Consider the following 12,991-nt stretch of genomic DNA (forward strand, 5'->3'; position numbering starts at 1 on the left):
GAGTGATACTACTGATGTGAGTGTTCACAACTGTTAATGTGAGTGATATTACTGACCTGAATGTTCACAACTGTTAGTGTCAGTGCTATTACTGATGTGAATGTTCACATTTGCTAATGGTGGGTGATGATACTGATGTGAATGTTCACATCTGTTCAAGTCAGTGTTATTACTATGTGAATGCTCACATTTTGCTAATGGTGAGTGATGTTACTGATGTGAATATTCACATCTGGTAATGTGAGTGGTACAACTGGTGTGAATGTTCACATCTGTTAATGTGAATGTTTACACCAGCATCTACTAATGTGTGTTTTGTACATTACTGAAACAGTTATGCGAATGTTTTCATCAATGTTGTCAACTTCCACACCAAAGCTGAGAAATGTGAACATTCACATGAGAGTGTTCAGAGCCCGTATATGTTCATATTAAACATAGAATAAGTTGTATGAGATTTGATTTACCATTAACAACATCACACATCCGGTGACTCGTCCTGGTTTTCCACAGTTTTGGCCCAATGAACCCATCAAGGTTGCCCGGATGCTCTCAGCCCAATCATACTCGATCATCTTGTGTAATGGGTCCATGTATGAGTAGAAAACCCATCCAATTGTTTCTCCGGATGTAGAAAAGAATAGCTTGACGCATGCATACATGCAAACTAATCTTGCGACCTCCTCATCGTCATGTTTTTTTGTGCCCTTCAATGCTTCCCTCAGAATTTTTCGTATTTTGGCAGCACTTAACCGGCTAACATCCTTGTACATTCGGTGTATGATGCCGGATGTTGGTTTTGCACCATAAGAGAGGTCCATCGACTTGGTGCCGCAGTCCACCCCAAAAATCAGTGATACGTCGCTTCTAAAAATCTGGATGTTCTTATCCCCAATGTAAAACCTTCCACTAGATTGCTTGAATGTTTGTACTATACGTACAATCACATCATCATATTTCATGCAGTGGTTGAGGTCGATTCCGTTACTGATCAACCTATCAAATAATGGCCAGAATGGTGTTTTTCTAAGGCACTTCAATTGGCCACTTGTAAATTTGGTATCCTTTAACAGTTTGACCAGTCCAGTTAGATTTGACCGGTAGTTCACTTTTTTCATGTTCACTTCTTCCGGAACAGCTGTTTGATCAGGCTTGGTTTTGAAACGGGATTCCCCTCGCTTTCGCTTGCCATGAACTTTATGGGGAAGACCTGTGTGTTCAAATGAGCACATGTAATTGGTTGAAACACAGAGGATGGAACTCGAAGCAGCAAACAACATTCAACAACCAGCATTGACAGTAATTGGAACATTGACATCATTATACAGTGATGTGAATGTTCACATCAGTGTTTATTACTGTAAGTTTACCCAGTAATCAATACTAATGTGAATGTTCACATCATCCATGTTTGAAAAATAAATTCGGAAAACGACAACAGTTACTGGGCAATGTGAATGCTTACATGGGTGATCACATTATGTTATAATTTGCTAAAAATCAAAGGGGGGAACCAACAGTGCAAAACTACACCCAATAACACAAACAACTTGGGCATTGATGTCACAATGTGAATGTTTACATCATGCTCCATCACAGTGTTGAGTGAAGTTTGGGGGTTCTGACATTAATGTGAACATTCACATGATGTGAACATTCACATCAGTGTGTGCTACTCTAAAATTACCCAGCAATCAATACTAATGTGAATGTTCACATCAGCCATGTTTGAAAAATAAATTCGGAAAACGACAACAGTTACTGGGCAATGTGAATGCTTACATGGGTGATCACATTATGTTATAATTTGCTAAAAATCAAAGGGGGGAACCAACAGTGCAAAACTACACCCAATAACACAAACAACTTGGGCATTGATGTCACAATGTGAATGTTTACATCATCCTCCATCACAGTGTTGAGTGAAGTTTGGGGGTTCTGACATTAATGTGAACATTCACATGATGTGAACATTCACATCAGTGTGTACTACTCTAAATTTACCCAGCAATCAATAGTAATTTGAATGTTCACATCATCCATGTTTGAGAAATAAATTTCGAACACGACAACATTTACTGGCCAATGTGAATGCTTATATGGGTGATCACATTATGTTATAATTTTCTAACAATCAAAGGGGGGAACCAACAGCGCCAAACTACACCCAATAACACAAACAGCTTGGGCATTGATGTCACAATGTCAATGTTTAAATCACACTCCATCACAGTGTTGAGTGAAGTTTGGGGGTTCTGACATTAATGTGAACATTCACATGATGTGAACATTCACATCAGTGTGTACTACTCTAAAATTACCCAGCAATCAATAGTAATGTGAATGTTCACATCATCCATGTTTGAGAAATAAATTTCGAACACGACAACATTTACTGGCCAATGTGAATGCTTACATGGGTGATCACATTATGTTATAATTTTCTAAAAATCAAAGTGGGAACTAACAGGGCCAAACTACACCCAATAACACAAACAACTTGGGCATTGATGTCACAATGTCAATGTTTTCATCATCCTCCATCACAGTGTTTTCACATGATGTGAACATTCACATCAGTGTGTACTACTCTAAAATTACCCAGCAATCAATAGTAATGTGAATGTTCACATCAGCCATGTTTGAGAAATAAATTTCGAACACGACAACATTTACTGGCCAATGTGAATGCTTACATGGGTGATCACATTATGTTATAATTTTCTAAAAATCAAAGGGGGGAACCAACAGGGCCAAACTACACCCAATAACACAAACAACTTGGGCATTGATGTCACAATGTCAATGTTTTCATCATCCTCCATCACAGTGTTGAGTGAAGTTTGGGGGTTCTGACATTAATGTGAACATTCACATGATGTGAACATTCACATCAGTGTGTACTACTCTAAATTTACCCAGCAATCAATAGTAATGTGAATGTTCACATCATCCATGTGTCCAAAAACAAATCCCGAAAACTACAACAGTTAGAGGCCAATGTGAATGTTTACATATATTTTTACAAAATTAATTCCGAAAACATCTATGTTTACAAATTCAAATCCGAAAACCAGAGGGTGTATGTATACATCAATGATGACATTATGATTGAGAAGCAGAAGGTGGAATGGTATTCCTTACTTTTGTTCGTCATGGTTGGTGGGTATGGATCACACTCAGTGGATAAAATAAACTCAATGGGGCGACAACAATCTTCGAACGACGAAGCACCCTCCTTCCGATGTGAAGCTTCGCAGTGGTGAGACGAAGAGGAATCTAGGGTTACTGGAGGCAATATCAGTATCGTTTCGTCGATTGAGTTTTTGTTTTGGAAATTTTGTGGACTGAATATTTCGAATAGGAATGGGTTTTTGCAGAATCGGTTTCACGCGGGAGAGGCGGAGAGGGTTATTTCGTCCTTTAGCAATTAATGGACCTAATGGAATATTCAGAAACAGTTTGGGTTTTATGGAACAAAACAGTTATAAATAGGACTTATCAAAAAATGGCCCTTTTTTTAATACCATCTCCACCTCCTCCATTCCAATTCCCTTTCCAAGGCCTATCCTAATATCAAAAGATTAGGAGTCTCCTCCTTATCTCTCAAAACAAACACCCCACATAATGAGTCTCATCTCCCGGTCAATCCCGATCCCCTCCTTAGGAGCCAAACAAACAGACCTTAGTTTATTCTATTCAATACATTTGACTATTCTCTCTAACTCTTTCGTCTCCCTCTCTAAACCCATTCTCCCACTGTTTTGTCTCTCTTTCTTTCTCACACGTACACATTCTCACTGTCTCTCTCATCTTTTTCTTCTTTCTCTTACACAGTGACAATTAAGTTCTACCGAAGCTCTTCAGATCTCTCAAAAACCTTATAACGAAGTGGGAGCTGGTGATTGTTAAAAATTGATGAGGATGATCAATCACTTTTAGTTGTATCTCGCTTACTTGCTTTATGAAGAATCAGTGCGTACCAGTGGTGTCAAGTGGCGATGATAGTGACACTGTGCGATGATGCGTGAGTATTGTACTCTATTATCAATTTTTTTCTTCACAATTCCTTCCTTTGATCTAGTGCCTGAGAGTTTTTGTTTAAACGGGATCACTGTTTTTGTATTTGAGTTGTATATATATTTTATTTTGAGTCTTGTTTGGATGTTGACAAAGAAAAAAAGATAAAGACTGTTGTGTATGTATCAACCGTCCGATCCGATCGCCAAATCGAATGGTTTAGTTTGGTCAATTTCGAACATCATGACTGTTGACAGCGGGTGATTCATACGTCCACCTGACAAGTTCGGTTCGGTTGACAGGTTGAGGGTGAACCCGAGCCGACTCAACCCATGAACACCTCAGTTATTTGAAACGTCCTCAAAACTCTCTCTCTCTCTCTCAAAACCCTCTGCATCAAATTCAGATAGGAAACAAAGCCACCAGGTATATACTGAGTTTGATATTAGTATGTTGTAAGATGCTCTATTTATTTATTTTTATTTTTATTTTTTGTGCTCCTAAATAAGAAATTTTGTAAGAAATTAGCTCTTGTCAAGAAACAAAGTTCGTTCCCAATTGAGATACAACTTCTCAAAATACAAATCTCAATCTTAAAGGAACTAAAGAATACAATTCAAATTTATTATACTTCTTTCTAATTACACAATATTTATTATACTTTAACAAAGATAAGTTGTGTTTGACATCAATCTCTAATATTTATTTATATATTACAAACAAGCAAAAAAGAAAAAAAATTGTTAGTAAATATATATTCGTTTGGGGCCTTGGGCTATTTTAGTGGCTTTTTGGTTATTTTATGAGATAAAAAAAAAAATTTGTGATTTTTTAAAAAGAAAATATAAATAGATAGTTGTGAGAGAAAAAGTGATTGATTAATATGTAGGATGTGACATTTTATTTTATTGGCTATCTTTAAAAAAAAAAAAATTGGGAAGGTCTTTATTAGCTATTTTAGTCAAAATCAAACATCCCAAACAAAGCCTTAATACAATATGTAAAATATATTCACACTCCCTAGGCATTCCTAACATTAGAAACTTCTATATACCTCCACTCCAACAGCACTACTTGTTAGTTACTTTTGCAGCATATAATGGCATTTGAAAAACTACTTGAAGGGAAATCAATTTGATTTTGTAATTCTAATACAATGGAAGGTTGCACAACTAGGTGTATTACACGCGCCTCTATGCTCATATGTGAAGGTCGTTTCGTAGGAAAGCCAAGTAACTAATTAATCTGTGTTACTTTTAAACTTAGTGGAGTTATTAGAGGTCCGTAGGGAAGTAAGTGACAATTTTGGTAAGACGAGATTCTTAGTATAGTTCTCTTTCTATGATAGAATAGATTGAGACTAATTGGTTCTAACCTACTATATACTCTTAATTTTAGATAACACTGTGTCTTTTGGATTTCAAGAAATAATAAATTTGTCCAGTTCTTTTTTTTTTTTGCCAAGAAGTATCACATGTCAAATTTTTCTTTGTCAAGAACTATCACATAAATACAGACTAGTTTGCCAATCTTTTAGTATTAAACATTGCACCACTAAACCATCTTTGAAAAGAAAATAAATAAAAAATAGTTACAGGTGGTCATTTACCATTCAATTAGTATTTGGGATTGTCGCTAAGCTTTCTCTATATTAATGTATCCATTTCCTTCTAGGGAATTTCAATTGGAGGTATGTTAAGAATTTTTTTCTTTCTTGATTTTGTAGATTGTGGTTGGTGGAAGAAACAAATACTTAATAAATGGGCATGTTGCGCAGCCTAGTCAATTGCAAAATCTTTTCCATTATGTGCAGCTTGATGTAAACAATCCACATTTTCTCATAATGCAAGGGTGCATTACTAAGGTCCTGAACACGAAACCTCTAGAAATCTTATCCATGCTTGAAGAGGTCTCTCTTTTCTCTCAGTTGTATTTCGAGCACCCCTCCTTTTCCCAGACCTATTAACCAAAAAATTTGGATTCCTCGAGACAGAAGCAACAGTCTGTCTGAGGTTCTCAACTGAGGACAACGGGAAAAAAATATATCAATCAAACAAAATTAAAACTATAGAAACTATATCAATCAAACTAGTGTTTTAAAAGGCTCAAGGCACACCAAGGCACTGAAGGTCTCTTGGGGCTTAGGCGCAAGACAAGGCGCACGCTTCATTGAAGCGAGACGCACCTTTCAGTAAAAAATAGATAATTAACATAGACTAATAATTTGGACATATACATAATCAAAATAAACAATTCATAAATCATAACCACTAAAACAAAGACAAACAAAAAAGAAAAGGAAAACTTTATCTTGACAATGTAGCAAACTATTAAACCTGTTGGATGGGGAGTCGTGGACCCAGAAGCTAAATCATCCAGGCTCGATGGTGAGTTGTGCTGTAGAGCGTTCCCAACAATGGCATCTATGAAATATAGAACATCAAGATTAAAAACACTATAAATAAATGAATCAAACAAAATTAAAACTATAGAGAAACTATATCAATCAAACAACAAGTAGGACAAACAAAAAAGAAGAGGAAAACTTTATCTTGACAGTGCAGCAAACTATTATACCTGTTAAATTGAGAGTCATAGACCCAGGAGCTAAATCATCCAGGCTCGGTGGTGAGTTATGCTGAAGAGCGTCCCCAAAAATGGCACCTATGAAATATATGACATGAAAATAATTCAAACAACAAAGTAGGACAAACAAAAAAGAAGAGGAAAACTTTATCTTGACAATGCAACAAACTATTAAACCTGTTGAATTGGGAGTCGTGGACCCAGGAATTAAATCATCTAGGCTCGATGATGAGTTATGCTACAAAACGTCCCTAACAATAGCACCTATGAAATATGGAACACCAAAATTAAAAACATTATAAATATATCAATCAAACAAAATTAAAACTATTAAACCTGTTTGATTGATAGTTGTTACCTTGGGAGCTACATCCATGGGCACGCGCATATGTGTTTCCACATCCACCATGCTCGATAGTGAGTTAGGTTGCAGGCCACCTTCCCCAAAAAACTCACCTATGAAATATAGAACATCAAAAAAATTCAAAAAACAGTTCACCTAAAAAGTTTACCTCAAAACAGTTTATCAAAAAAATTCAAAAAAGAGTTCACCTAAAAAATACTCACTTCCAAAACCTAAGTTTACTGGGCAGTCCCAATCCATTAGGGAGAGACTCTTCACCTACAACAAAAATTCAAAAAATAGTTCAATGTTATAGAGCTGTACAGAAAAGAATAGTATCAACTACAGCTATAAGTAATCATAGTTATAGTGAAATCATGGGTAGAATGGCGGGCTTATAATTACCTTCATTATGTACAAATATAGGAGACAATGTATGTTATGAAAGGCTGGTTTGTGTTGGGATTTTAAAAGTGGAAGTGGTAGAAGAATTTGGCCCTTCATTATATACAAATGTAAGAGGTAGTGGATGTTGTGCGCAGCTGGTTTATGCTGGGACTTCAGAAGTGGAAGTGGTAGAAGGATTGGGTCCATCAACTACCATAGAGAAAAGATTAGTACTTAATAAAAATTAACTACAAGTACTCAATATACTTTTAAAAAAACACGTAAAGGGCGTACACTCCTTGATAGTTGATTAGTAAAATGTGTCTTCTTTCCCACTCTCGATTGAACAGATGATAATCACCAAATTTTGACCAATCTCGGTTCACCTTTGGCCCACCCCGAGTTATGGTTTTCATTTCCACTAGAGGGTCCTTCAAAGTACACTCAAAATTCTCCTCAAAGCCAAACTGTCGTGCGCTTAAATCAGGGCGATGATAGACAGCCTTCTCAAAACAAATAAGAATTGTTTGGGACAGGCCATCCCTAAGATGGCATGTCCCCTCAAGGGAAGTGGAAGAAAGTCCACATGCAGCCTTTTATAAGGCTTCCATATAATCTGTAATAAAACATAAGGAAACAAACTAGTGAATTATAGACCCCCCCCCCAAAAAAAAAAAAAAAACTGCCAATTGATTAGATAACTTATGTTGAAAAGCTTACCTCATCTCCTTGCAAGTTTTCAAAGAATTGAACAAAATTATTCATGTGATGGTGGTTCTAGTTGTCCCTTGTGATTGGATGAAGGATATTTGACCATTGCACAATCAAATGAAACTCTGTTATGGCATCTCTAATCTCAGGGATGCGAAATTGCTCAACTAGAGTACGGATCCGCTCAAGAGCAAAAATTTTCTCAAAAATAAAAAATAAACATCACCCAAATACATAAAACTAAAAGAGAAACAAACAAATTAAAACATGAAATTGTTGCTCACCATTAATGAATACAAGTAGTCAGAAATCTCCTTTTGGAATGGACATTATTCTTGAACTTTTCCATTGAACAGTGCGTGTGTGATAACAGCTCAGCCCCCCACGCATAACTTTTTATTTCATTAATGTTTTTCAACAGAGGAAGAAACAACATTGAAACATGAGCTCTGGACGGATCTGGAGCTATAAAGCACCCAATGACATATAGCACATATGTCCGAACACACCAGTCAAATTCTGGATTTTTCTCCTTCAAATGATATGGGACCGTCATAAAAACTTTCTTAAACCATCTTAAAGTGACATTTGAGTTAGTCACTTCCTTAGCCTTCTTCATTACTATCAATACGTTATTGAAAACCAAATATGTATGAAATATTTGGGCTGGGTCAGAATCATCCCGTCCAATGACGGACTTACCATCTACGGAAAACTCCATTATATATAATATATCCTCTAACCCAAAAACAAGGATATGAGGATCAACAATCCCAAATTTAAAGCATTCTTCATTTACATCATATTTATTAGGTTAAATTTATCCTTGATTTACATCATATTCATTTATAGCAAAGGTAAATTTAACCTAATAAATATAATGTAAATGAACGATGTTTTAAATTTGGGGTTGTTGATCCTCATATCCTTGTTTTTGGATTAGAGGATATATTATATATAACGGGGTTTCCTGTCGATGGTATGCCCGTCACCAGACGGGATGATTCTGACCCAGCCCAAATATGTCGGTTTCGATAACGTATCGATAGTAATGATGAAGAGTAAGGAAGTGACTACCTCAAATGTCACTTTAAGATGGCTCAGGAAAGTTTTTATGACGGTCCCATATCATTTGGAGGAGAACAGTCCGGAATTTGACCGGTATGTTCAGACATATGTGCTATATGTCATTGGGTGTTTTATAGCTCCAAATCCGTCCGGAGCTCATGTTTCAGTATTGTTTCTTCCTCTGTTGAAAAACATTAATGGAATAAAAAGTTATGCGTGGGGGGCTGTGCTGTTATCACACACACACTGTTCAATGTAAAAGTTCAAGAATAATGTCCATTCCAAAAAGGAGATTTCTGGCTACTTTTATGCATTAATGGTGAGCAACAATTTCATGTTTTAATTTGTTTGTTTCTCTTTTAGTTTTATATATTTGGGTGATGTATATTTATTTATTTTTTTGAGAAGATTTGTTCTCTTGAGTGCATCCATACTCTAGTTGAGCAATTTCGCATCCCAGAGATTAGGGATGCAATAACAGAGTTTCATTTGATTGTGCAATGGTCAAATATCCTTCGTCCAATCACAAGGGACAACTGGAACCACCATCACATGAATAATTTTGTTCAATTCTTTGAAAACTTGCAAGGAGATGAGGTAAGTTTTTCAACATAAGTTATCTAATCAATTGGCAGTTTTTTTTTTTTTTTGAGGGGGGGGTCTATAATTCACTAGTTTGTTTCCTTTTATTTTATTACAGATTATATGGAAGCCTTATAAAAGGCTGCATGTGGACTTTCTTCCACTTCCCTTGAGGGGACATGCCATCTTAGGCATAGCCTGTCCCAAACAATTCTTATTTGCTTTGAGAAGGTTGTCTATCATCGCCCTGATTTAAGCGCACGACAGTTTGGCTTTGAGGAGAATTTTGAGTGTACTTTGAAGGACCCTCTAGTGGAAATGAAAACCATAACTCGGGGTGGGCCAAAGGTGAACCGAGATTGGTCAAAATTTGGTGATTATCATCTGTTCAATCGAGAGTGGGAAAGAAGACACATTTTACTAATCAACTATCAAGGTGTGTACGGCCTTTATTTGTTTTTTTTAAAAGTATATTAAGTACTTATAGTTGTAGTTAATTTTTATTAAGTACTAATCTTTTCTCTACGGTAGTTGATGGATCCAATCCTTCCACTACTTCCACTTCTGAAATCTTAGCACAAACCAGCCGCGCACAATATTCACCACCTCCTCCATTTGTATATAATGAAGGGCCAAATTCTTCTACCACTTTCACTTTTGAAATCTGAGCACAAACCGGCCTTTCACAACATACATTGTCTCCTACATTTGTATATAATGAAGGTAATTATAAGCCCGCCATTCCACCCATGATTTCACTATAACTATGATTACTTATAGCTGTAGTTGATACTATTCTTTTCTCTACAACATTGAACTATTTTTTGAATTTTTGTTGTAGGTGAAGAGTCTCTCCCCGATGGATTGGGACTACCCAGTAAACTTAGGTTTTGGAAGTGAGTATTTTTTAGGTGAACTCTTTTTTGAATTTTTTTGATAAATTGTTTTGAGTTAAACTTTTTAGGTGAATTGTTTTTTGAATTTTTTTGATGTTGTATATTTCATAGGTGAGTTTGTTGGGGAAGGTGGTCTGCAACCTAACTCACTATCGAGCATGGTGGATGTGGAAACACATATGCGCGTGCCCATGGATGTAGCTCCCAAGGCAACAACTATCAATCAAACTAGTTTAATAGTTTTAATTTTGTTTGATTGATATATTTATAATGTTTTTAATTTTGATGTTCCGTATTTCATAGGTGCTATTGTTGGGGACATTTTGTAGCATAACTCATCACCGAGCCTAGATGATTTAATTCCTGGGTCCACAACTCCCAATTCAACAGGTTTAATAGTTTGTTGCATTGTCAAGATAAAGTTTCCCTCTTCTTTTTTGTTTTGTCCTACTTTGTTGTTTGAATTATTTTCATGTTATATACTTCATAGGTGCCATTTTTGGAGACGCTCTTCAGCATAACTCACCACCGAGCCTGGATGATTTAGTTCCTGGGTCCATGACTCCCAATTTAACAGGTATAATAGTTTGTTGCACTATCAAGATAAAGTTTTCCTCTTCTTTTTTGTTTGTCCTATTTGTTGTTTGATTGATATAGTTTCTCTATAGTTTTAATTTTGTTTGATTCATTTATTTATAATGTTTTTAATCTTGATGTTCTACATTTCATAGATGCCATTGTTGGGAACGCTCTGCAGCACAACTCACCACCGAGCCTGGATGATTTAGCTCCTGGTTCCACGACTCCCAATCCAACAGGTTTAATAGTTTGCTACACTGTCAAGATAAAGTTTTTCTTTTTTGTTTTCTTTGTTTTAGTGGTTATGAGTTATGAATTGTTTATTTTGATTATGTATATGTCCAAATTATTAGTCTATGTTAATTATCTAGTTTTTACTGAAAGGTGCGTCTCGCTTTAATGAAGCGTACACCTCGCCTTGCGCCTAAGCCCCAAGAGACCTTTGGTGCCTTGGTGCGCCTTGAGTCTTTAAAAACACTGGTTTGACTGATATAGTTTTTATAGTTTTAGTTTTGTTTAGTTGATATTTTTTTTCCCGTTGTCCTTAGCTAAGAACCTCAGACAGACTATCTCTTCTGTTTCGAGGAGTCTAAATTTTTTGGTTAATAGGTCTAGGAAAAGGAGAGTTGCTTGAAATAGCAGAGCCCCTGCTAGACTGGGCAGTACTGATCGTGTGAGGAATTCAAGCCTGGCGGAGGATTTCCAAACAACTCCTAGACCAACAAGCTTCTCTTATGGTTGCTATTTTTCTTATCTACTTGAACATTTGCAAATTTCAGTACCTCAAATTTCTTTCCTGTTTTGTTGGTTCTTATTTGTTTGATTTTTTTTTTCTCAAGGCCCCTCATCGTTACTAGTCAAGTGCAAAATCTTTTCCATGCAGCTTAATGTAAACTGTCCACCGTTTGTCATAATGCAAGGGCGCATTGCTATGGTTTTGAACATGAAACCTCCATAAATTTTATCCATGCTTGAAGAGGCTTCTTTAAAAACACTTGAGAAAAAACAAAGCAAGGTAGATGAGATTGATAAGATTGATAAGCTTCTCAGCCAGGAAATACTTCCTGCTTTGGAGAAGTTGATGAAAGAGCGGATGCAATACATGCAATGGCCTGATGGCAATGCAGAACTGGATCGTCTTAAAAGATTTTGTGTTGCTTTTGAATATGTTCAGGCAGAAAAGATTAGAGTGCAGTTCACAATGCAGAGGAATTAAAGGGTAAGATTTCTGAGATCGATGATAAAGCAGAAAGGATGCGTATGGAAATATGAGAGATGGAAACAAAAGTATCAAAATTGACTACTGAAAAAGAAGAGAGTATGGAAGGGGAGGTAAAAAGTTTGTCAGAGAAAGTAGATGTGCTTTCTCATGATCTTGTGAGGGAAGTATCTGTACTGACTGAGAAATCAAGAGGAAACTCTCTATAACGAGAAAGAGGATGCTGAAAAGGTACCCAGGTTTAATAAATTCGTGCTTTCTCTTTCTAAAATAAAAATTGTGCTTTTATCCCTCCAATTTTTTGTTTTGTGAAGTTGTGTTCTCTTTACTTTCTATCATATCTAGATTTTATGTCTTGGTGGTGCCAGTTTGTGAGAAGTATTGAATAATTAAAGAAGTCTATAGAAGAGAAGGCCTATGCAGTAAAAAATGCTGAAGATGGTGCAGCTCATCTGAAAAAGAGACTTGAACAACTTGATAAGAGCTTGGAACAGTATGAAAAGGATTACTAGGTAAATATGGCATGTACAGTTGCGTGGTGTTGTGCGTTGAACTCCTATTGATTGCATTAATTTCCTTACAAAATTTTGTAAAATGTAT

The 12,991-nt window shown here is 36.2% G+C and overlaps 1 pseudogene across 1 annotated transcript in view; it reads left to right on the top strand.

The window, feature by feature from the left end:
• The first annotated feature begins 11,882 nt into the window (after window positions 1–11,882).
• LOC114292887 (structural maintenance of chromosomes protein 2-2-like) overlaps window positions 11,883–12,991 on the top strand; it is a 45,731-nt pseudogene continuing 44,622 nt past the window's right edge. The window contains exons 1-2 of the transcript XR_014337548.1: window positions 11,883–12,622; window positions 12,760–12,903. The product of XR_014337548.1 is annotated as a structural maintenance of chromosomes protein 2-2-like (transcript). The remainder of the gene's footprint in view (window positions 12,623–12,759; window positions 12,904–12,991) is intronic.

This window comes from Camellia sinensis, chromosome 8 (genome assembly GCF_055761805.1).
Source record: "Camellia sinensis isolate YWXY chromosome 8, ASM5576180v1, whole genome shotgun sequence".
In the NCBI taxonomy this organism is placed as follows: domain Eukaryota; kingdom Viridiplantae; phylum Streptophyta; class Magnoliopsida; order Ericales; family Theaceae; genus Camellia; species Camellia sinensis.